This window comes from Podarcis gaigeae (assembly GCF_964106915.1).
Source record: "Podarcis gaigeae genome assembly, chromosome: 1".
NCBI lineage: Eukaryota > Metazoa > Chordata > Lepidosauria > Squamata > Lacertidae > Podarcis > Podarcis gaigeae.
The window spans coordinates 105,520,638-105,529,311 of record NC_139678.1 but is presented as its reverse complement, the minus strand read 5'-3'; the positions used below and the strand labels follow the sequence as shown (position 1 = coordinate 105,529,311).

At 42.5% G+C, this 8,674-nt stretch overlaps 1 long non-coding RNA gene across 1 annotated transcript; it reads left to right on the top strand.

Moving 5' to 3' along the window:
- The first annotated feature begins 1,132 nt into the window (after positions 1-1,132).
- Positions 1,133-4,169, top strand: LOC310833885. Its single transcript, XR_014558984.1, has 3 exons — positions 1,133-1,221; positions 1,302-1,458; positions 3,715-4,169. It is a non-coding gene; the product is annotated as an uncharacterized lncRNA (long non-coding RNA).
- The last annotated feature ends 4,505 nt before the right edge of the window (positions 4,170-8,674 follow it).

Below are 8,674 nucleotides of genomic sequence, written 5' to 3'. Positions count from 1 at the left end.
GAAGAAGGCTGATCGCTGAAGAATTGATGCTTTTGAATTATGGTGCTGGAGGAGACTCTTGAGAGTCCCATGGACTGCAAGAAGATCAAACCTATCCATTCTGAAGGAAATAAGCCCTGAGTGCTCACTGGAAGGGCAGATCATGAAGCTGAGGCTCCAATACTTTGGCCACCTCATGAGAAGAGAAGACTTCCTGGAAAAGACCCTGATTTTGGGGAAAATGGAGGGCACAAGGAGAAGGAGACGACAGAGGATGGGATAGTTGGACAGTGTTCTCAAAGCTACCACCATGAGTTTGACCAAACTGCGGGAGGCAGTGGAAGACAGGAGTGCCTGGCGTGCTCTGGTCCATGGGGTCATGAAGAGTTGGACACGACTAAACAACTAAACAACAACAATAACAACAAAAATAATATTTTTACTATTTATACTCCACCCATCTGACTGTGTTGCCGCAGCCACTCTGGGAGGATTCCAACATATATAAAAATATAATAAAACATTTAATATTAAAAAAACTTCCCTATACAGAGCTGACTTCAGATGGCTCGGGGGTTGGATAACTCCATACGCTCCAACATTTCTGTGAAAAAAATAGGTACGTTGTAAGGAAAAGTGGGACATTCCAGGATCAAATCAGAAATCGGGATGGCTTCTGTAAATCCTGGACTGTCCCTGGCGAATAGGGACACTTGGAAGGTCTGTGGGAGGCCACTGTAGAGAACCAGTGGCATGCTGAGCTGGCATCTGAAAAATATCTTATATTAGACAAGTTTCAAAAGTTGTAGGACTATGAATGAAACAGAGTGAGATGTGGATTTTTATTTTTTTTTGCTGCTGCTCTTTCACCATTCTAAGCTTCTACTCAAACGTCTATGGTGGCATTCCTACACAAATGCCCCTGCCCCCAAACAGCCCCAGCTGGCATGGGAAACATCCAGGAGTGATGGGCGTTGAGGACTGGCAACATCTGGAGGGCCACGGGTTCCCCACCTCCGGAATCATGTGGGCAATAAGGTATCGCCAACGCCTGCCGTAGAATTTTCTTCTTCGTATGATATTTGAAAAAGAAGTCAACTTCTGAGCAGCAGACTAAGACATTCAGTGTGACTCTCTGTAGCAAAGGCAGCGAGAGTTGGCTGCAGTGATTCAGAGCAGTGCATTGCTCCGTCTTTCAGCTGTTTCTGTGCATTCTGAACTTTCTGCTGGCTGTCCTTATTGGTAAGCAGAATATTCCGTGGAGGGTGTTCTTTAAAAATATATATATTAAAAAATCCCCTTTGCAAACCTATTCTTCTCAGCTGCTTCCCGTTGTCGCACCAGCCTGCTTGCGAGGGGAAAAGCCCCCCTGAATTCCTGGAAGGAGTAAACACATGGTGCTCTGATTTGCCAAAAGAGGGCAATGTTGCTGTTCTGAATCCCACTCCAGCCAGAGCCATACCTGTGTGTGTCGGGCTGGTAAGTAATAGCTGCTGTCTCTTTCTTTTGCTATGTACAAGTTTTCACATGTCTCTGTATTCTGTAGTTAATCAGGACTTTGTAACTATCTGTCCTGCCTATTAACTGCACCAACTTCTAAATTGTTTAAAGGTTAACACATTTCACTCCATGCATGAGTGGCACACATAAGCAGGGATTGCTGGCTCGGGAAGATTTTTCTTCCTGAAAGCAGAAGGCAGGCGAGGGAAAGGCTTGCATGTTGAAAATGGTCGCAGGAACCTCAGGCTGCATCCGCTTCCAGCCATGCTCAGTTAGCAAATTATTTCGGCACAGTTAGAAAATAATAACACACCCGCTTTTCTTTTAAACTATGATGTTCCTTGTAAATTTGAAGAAGTGCATGTGGAGGCTAGTCTTTGCAAAGTTTTGCCAAATCATGGCCTGACGCAGATTTGAGAATTTGCACTGTCTGCAGTGAAAGAAGGCAGGTTGCAAAACCAGCTCGATTATACAGCTCAGACTTTTGTTTTCTGTGCATCAGGATGGATGGGGTTTGGTAGTGTGTCAGAACCCTTTCTCTGTTGCTGTTGCCTGCGGGGCAAAAGATGTTGGGGCGGGAGGAAGGATGCATATTAATAACAGCCAGATGGTGCAAAGAGGAAAATGGCAGAAGTAAAATTAATAACATTATTATTGTGTTATTATTCTTATTTCATAATCCCTCCCCTACTTAATTTACAAAGCATTATTATTTCTCTAAATAATTTGCACTCAGCATGGATTACTGTATTGCGTTCTTCGTGGGGCTGCCCTTAAGGCTGGTTCAGAAGCTGCAGCTGATGCAGAACATGATGAGGTTCCTGACTGGAGCAATTTACCTTGTTGACATCCTCGTTAAAGGAACTGCACTGGCTGGCAATTAGCTACTGACCGAATTTTTTATTATTGAGTTACAAAACTGTAAACAACTTAGGACCGGGCTACTTGAGGGAACACCTTCTTCCAACCAGACCAGTCTGTTCACTAAGATATTCAGATGAGACCCTCTTGGTTGTGGCACAGAGTGCAATAATCTGTCTCATAGCAACCAAGAAGGGGGCGGTGGCTTCTTTGTAGTGGCTCCTACCATGCGGAATAGTCTCCCTAATGAGGTGAGGTGAGATCCAACTATAGTAGGCTTCTGGTATATGTTAAAAGGATTTGTTTGCCCAAGCACTTTCTCAACATTGACAACATGCCGATTGTTTCCATTGACTACTCTGGTTGTTATTATACTGATACAGTGCTTTTTTCTGGAGGGACACAGGGGTACCCATACCCCTAAACATTTTGTGAATCTAAGGGGAGAAGAAACTCAAATTTTTAATTTTTTTAGTTTCTTCTCTAGCACGGTGAATCGTCAGTTCTGTTGCTACCCCCGATGGCGGCTTCTTTTCCTTTCCCAGTGTTTCTTGAGTCTCAGATGGAAAAGCGTTTAATGTGTGAAGCAGTGTGGAATGTGAATGTGTGGAGTTTTACAGATGAAAGTTTGGCCTCATTGAGGGGCAGTATTTCAATATGAGTAATGCATGTTCTTTGTACTTTTGTCCATTTACTGTCTTTATTTTTCCAGATTTGAACTATAAAATGGTGATTTTCTTGAGTCAAAATGAAAGTACCCCTAAACATTTTTTTTAAAAGAAAAAAGCACTGTGCTGATATTTTAATGTTGTTTTTTTTGTCGATTGTTTTATAGTCTTGCAGTAAACTGCCTTGAAATCCTCCAAACAGGAGGAGGCATAGAACTATTTTTTAAGTAAAAATAAAACAACTTTGTCTGAGATGCCAAACTAAGAATTAAACACTGTTGCCCAGTTATTCTTGTGCCTCTTCCCCACTGAAAAATTTCCTGCTCTGTTCCTTTGCAATCCCACCTTATAAGCAAGAGCCTTATCTGATAACAGTACAGAGCAACTCATCAGCTCTTTATGCAGCAGAAACCACTATGTCTGGCTGCACAAGTAACAGGTGGCACTTACGGCATTTCTCTACTGAATAATATTCAACATGTGGCTTGGCGGTTGCAATCTGACCCTAATGGGGCTCCAGGTTTTGTGAGAATTTATGAAATGTATTAATCTAACAGTTAGACTCTCCACTCTTTCCCCTTCCTTCATCAGACGTATAGACTGCCTGTTGCATAAGAAACTGAACAGTGGGGAGTGGAGTGGGGGCGTATCATAACTGTAGCCAAATATTGGTGCTGATCACACTTCTTGTCACCTTCATTTTCAGTGTTAACGAAGCCATCTGTCTCTCCATCACCACCAGCGTGACCTGCCAAGAAGAAGGTTAGGAGGTAGATCTTAGAAGTCTTGCTTTGGAGCCATCAGAGTGTGTTGTGAGGGACAGAGCCCCTGTCACTGTATTCCTTAAAAGTAAGCAGAAAGCCTGCATAGCCCAAAGACTGTATCATCATCTGTACTACACATGCATCACAATTTACCAAAAGAAAACTGCTGACTTCTATATGACTAGATGGGACTGGGATGGACGTGATGATACAGCTGCACCATGTTTACCAGAATTGTAATTTTCAATGTTACCCACAGGGCCATAAATATAAGCCCATGTCGTATTGAACGAATATATCTGCTACAGATATGTGCTGAAAACGAGATATACACACTACCACATTTTTAACTTTGACCTCCAAGCCTTCAGGCGATGTTCAGAGTTCACAGAAAATAGTATCGATTTCTATTTTTATTTTTTTTAAAGAAAAGCCTGGTGGGTTAGGGGGTTACTTAATTTCCCTCCCCCCTCCCACTTCTTGAGAAAGGGTTAAAACAATAACCAGCTATATTGTCTTTTTAAAAAGATGAAAACAGCATATAGAGATAGACGGAAGTAAGTGTGCCACTTGGAACACTGCTAGATACTCTGCTGCATTGTATCCTGATTCGAAATGCATCTCTGCAGTGGATAAAAGACCCATGGATTTAAAAGTAGTGTGTTTTAAGGCCGATATGGCAGTGTTTTTAGCACTCCCTGTTTCAATGTTTAACTAGTCCGAAACGGCTTAAATAGAATCTACTGGAATAGGAATACCCTTAAAACTCACAGAGTTATTTAAAGGGGGGGGCTTCCTTTTAAAATGCAAAACTGGGAAAACCTTATTTAACTCTGACTTCATTTGCCATCATCTCGGCTTTTCTCCCCCCCCCTCCCTCCACAAGCCTTGGCTCTCCAACCATCCATCTCATTTCTGCTGCTCCCTTCTCTAACATCTGTCTGTAAATGTAGGGGGGGCACACGACGACTATGTTATTAAAAGAATAATAATCATATTGCAAGTTCCTGAAGCCAAAATTATATTTCTCTTTCTCAAATATTCATTAAAAAAAAGTATAGATTGTATTTTATTGAAGAGGAGGTCTTTAATGAATGGTATTCTTGTTTGCGTACAAGGAGCCGCTTCCCGGGCAATTCTCTGACGGTAATTGTGGTCTGAATGCAGGCTGCACAATAACGGAGTGGGCTTAATGGCTACCCTGTGGATTGAGTGCTCCAATTTTGTTATTATCGGACTACTTTTTTTAAAACGCAGAAATTAGCCAGGCCAGCAAAGAGTTAATTATGTTCCTGTGCCAGGAAACTCTCCAAGAGTGTTAATTGAGATGGAATTCTTTGTCTTTAATGCAAAGCAGAGGTTTCAAAGACCCTGGCAGATGATATCATGTACATAGTAACGGAGGATCTTTTTAAAGAGATACGAGAGCAGGGGGAAACCCCCACACAGGCAAGCTCATAACATCAAGGACATCTGAAATAAATACCATGGCATCAATTTATCTCCCTGATGGCGTAGAAGGGGAAAAAAATCAGGGCTCTGAGTGCTTGGCTCACATTCCTTTCCTCTCTTTCTTTTACCCTCACACCATGACTTGCCTACACTCTCCCATCCCAGCTGATTTGATTTTTTATCTCTAACAATGTAAAAATGGGATATGGGTGTGCCCCCTTTTCATCCTCCACCCCCCACACGCATTTTTGACTTGCTTCAGCTTCTTGTCAGTGGCTGAAGCAGAACTTGTTTATGAATTTATTTGGGGGGATCCACCTCTCATTCCATTACTCCTGTCACTGGAGCAGAATAACGTCCCATATTCCACCCCCATCTAAATCTTGCCAAAGCTTACTTCTTCTGTAGTCAGGCTTTGGAGGTTGGGTAGGGGTAGGGTCCCTACTCAATTTCCTTTCCTTCACTCTCACTTTCTTTTCTCCTACAGAAGTGACACAACTCTTGGACAAAATGCTCTTTTTTGAGGATCACGCTCTCCCTCTGTGCCGGCCCTTTCATTAGGCAAAATGAGGCAGCTGCTTCAAGAAGCTGAGTTGGGGTTTCAGGAAAAGGCAGCCATGTTTTTTTAAATAGCTATTTAATTTGTTTTGCCAGGGATCGGGAAAGATAGTTCTGGGATTTTCAGCCTCAGCTGTGAAATACTTGGTTCAAACACTTGGACCTTTAATCTTATCATTAAAGCTATGACTAAGTGGGGGGGCGGGGAGGAAATAGCTTGGCTGGTCTTGGATGTTAGGCGCTGTGACTCAAGGTCGAGGGAGAACGGCATTTGCTTTTTTTGCCTCAAGCAGCAAAATGTCTTGGGCCAGCTCTGTTTCCCCTTTGTTCTGTAAACCCCCAAACCCTCCCCCAAACTTACTGGGTACAGTGAAAGAAACAGCACATGAGTGGGGAAATGTGGGAAGAATTGGGAGAATGTTATGGATGTGGTATATCTTCATTTCAGTAAGGCTTTTGGCAAATTCTCCCAGGATATTCTTGTAGAGAAGCTGGTCAAATGTGGCCTGGATGAGATAACTGTTAGGTGGCTTTGTAGCTGGTTAACTGATTGAATCCAAAGAGTGCTTACTAATGGTTCCTTGTCATCGCCCCAAAAAACTGGCAAAGTGGGGTGTTGCAGGATTGTCTTGGGCCTGTTGTTGTTCAACATCTTTATAAATGACTTGGATGAAGCAATTGAGGGGATGTTCATCCAATTTGCAGATGACACCAAACTGGGAGAGGTAGCTAATGCCACAAAAGACAAAATCAGGATTCAAGATGACCTTGGCAAATTGGAGAGCAGGGCCAAAACGAAGGAAATGAATTTCAGTAGGGACAAATATATGATGAGGGATGCCTGACTTGCCAGTAGTACATGTGAAAAGTATCTAGGAGTCTTAGTAGACCACCAGCTTAACATGAGTCAACAGTGTGATGCAGCAGTAAAAAAAAGTGAATGCTATTCTAGGCTGCATCAACAGAACTATAGTGTTGAGATGGAGGGAAGTCATTGTACTGCTCTGTTCTGCCTTGGTCAGGCTACAGCTAGAAAACTGTGTCACGTTCCGGGTGCCACAATTTAAGAAGGATATTGACAAGCTGGAATGTGCAGAGGAAGGCAACCAAAGGTTTGGAAACCAGCCTTATGAGGACTGGTTCGGGGAGTTGGATATGTTTAGCATGATGAAGAGGAGATTGAGAGGAGATATGATAGCCATCATCAAATATCTAAAGAGCTGTCACACAGAAGATGGAGCAAGCTTGTTTTCTCCTACTCCAGAGTCTGGGACCCAAACCAAAGGCTTCAAGTTACAAGGAAGAAGATTCTGACTAAACATTAGGAAGAATTTTCTGATGGTAAGAGCTGATTAACAGCGGAATGGATTCCCTCTGAAGGTGGTGGGCTCTCCTATCTTGGAAGTTTTAAAGCATAGGTTGGATGGCCATCTGTCATGGATGCTTGCGTTGACATTCCTGCATTGCCAGAGGGGTTGGACTAGATGACCCTCGGGGCCCCTTCCAACTCTACAATTCTATGATTCTTCTATGAAGAGAGAATATGAGCTTGTATTTCACAGGAGGAAGATACCAAGATCAGAAGAAGGGTTGTGGTAGGCCACAAAGGTGGCTTCTGGGAAGCACAGGAAAAGTGGGGCTGGTGACCAGGTGAGAGAAAGGTGTAGCAAGGGAGAGAGAGAGGAACAGCATCCAGCACAGTGCTTCAGGCGGCAATATGGGATGGCTGAAGAAAGTCAGGTGCTTCTAAGTAACTATGCAAATCACCTTAGTCTGCAATGATTTTTAAAAAGCCATTTTTAATGAAGCATTACAGTAATTATGCATTTAAACACACCAGATCTGGTCCCAACTGTGCTTCTTAAGCCCTTGATTACCATTCCTTCCTAAAAGTGTATTAGATACTGAAAAGCAGTAGAAACCATATTGTTACTTTTCAGCAATTAGCTAGGCCTTAACCGCCTTTGCATCTTTAGTGGGAGATCCTGATTAGAACAAAACAAAAAAAGGGTTCCGTTTTCTTGCGGCGGAACGTCTCGAAAGGTTTGTTTTGCCACCAACGCGTACAGAAAAGGCAAAGGGAGGAAATTCAAGAGGAATTGGAGGGAAGGGGTGGGAGTGAGGGATCTGGAATGGGAAAGGATCCTCAAACAAAGGGAAAGGGCTGTAGCCCTGTGGAAAAGCACTTTCTTCGTGTGCAAAAGGTCCCAGGATCAAATCCTGATATCTCCAGGCAGGGGTGGAAAGAACTCCTTCTTGATAGTACAGTAGTAGGCTATCTGACTTTCAGGAGACATCTGAAGATGTTCAAGGAAGTTTTTAATGCTTGATGTTGTATTATGTTTCAATTTGTTGAAAACCACACAGAGAGGCTGGGGGAACCTAGTCAGATGGGTGGCATAAAATAATAATAATAATAATAATAATAATAATAATAATAATAATAATAAGCTTCCTATCTTCCCATTTCCTCTTCCTCTTCAGGTAGGCTATTATCTTTTATGCTGTATTGTAAAACATAACAATTTAACAGAGCTTATTTGAAAAGATACTACATTTGCACACTCAAAAACATTACAGTGGCAAAATGGACAAATCCTCTTTGAATATAAGTTTAAACACCTCCACTCATTTCTTTATGACAGATATGTAAGCTGAAATAAAGTAAGTTAGAGGCCATTTCCGGATCTCTGACATCAGTTGTTCCATTCCTTTCCACCACATGTAGTTCCCACCATGTTACTAACACAAGAGGAAAAGGGGGATTTGGCAAGGAGCAGGGAAGCTTATGTAGGGAGTACACCAGATGTAATTTATCAAGGTATGGTATTTCATTTCACTTATACCATGCCTTTCCTCCAGTGAGCACAAGGCACAATGGAATTCAGTACA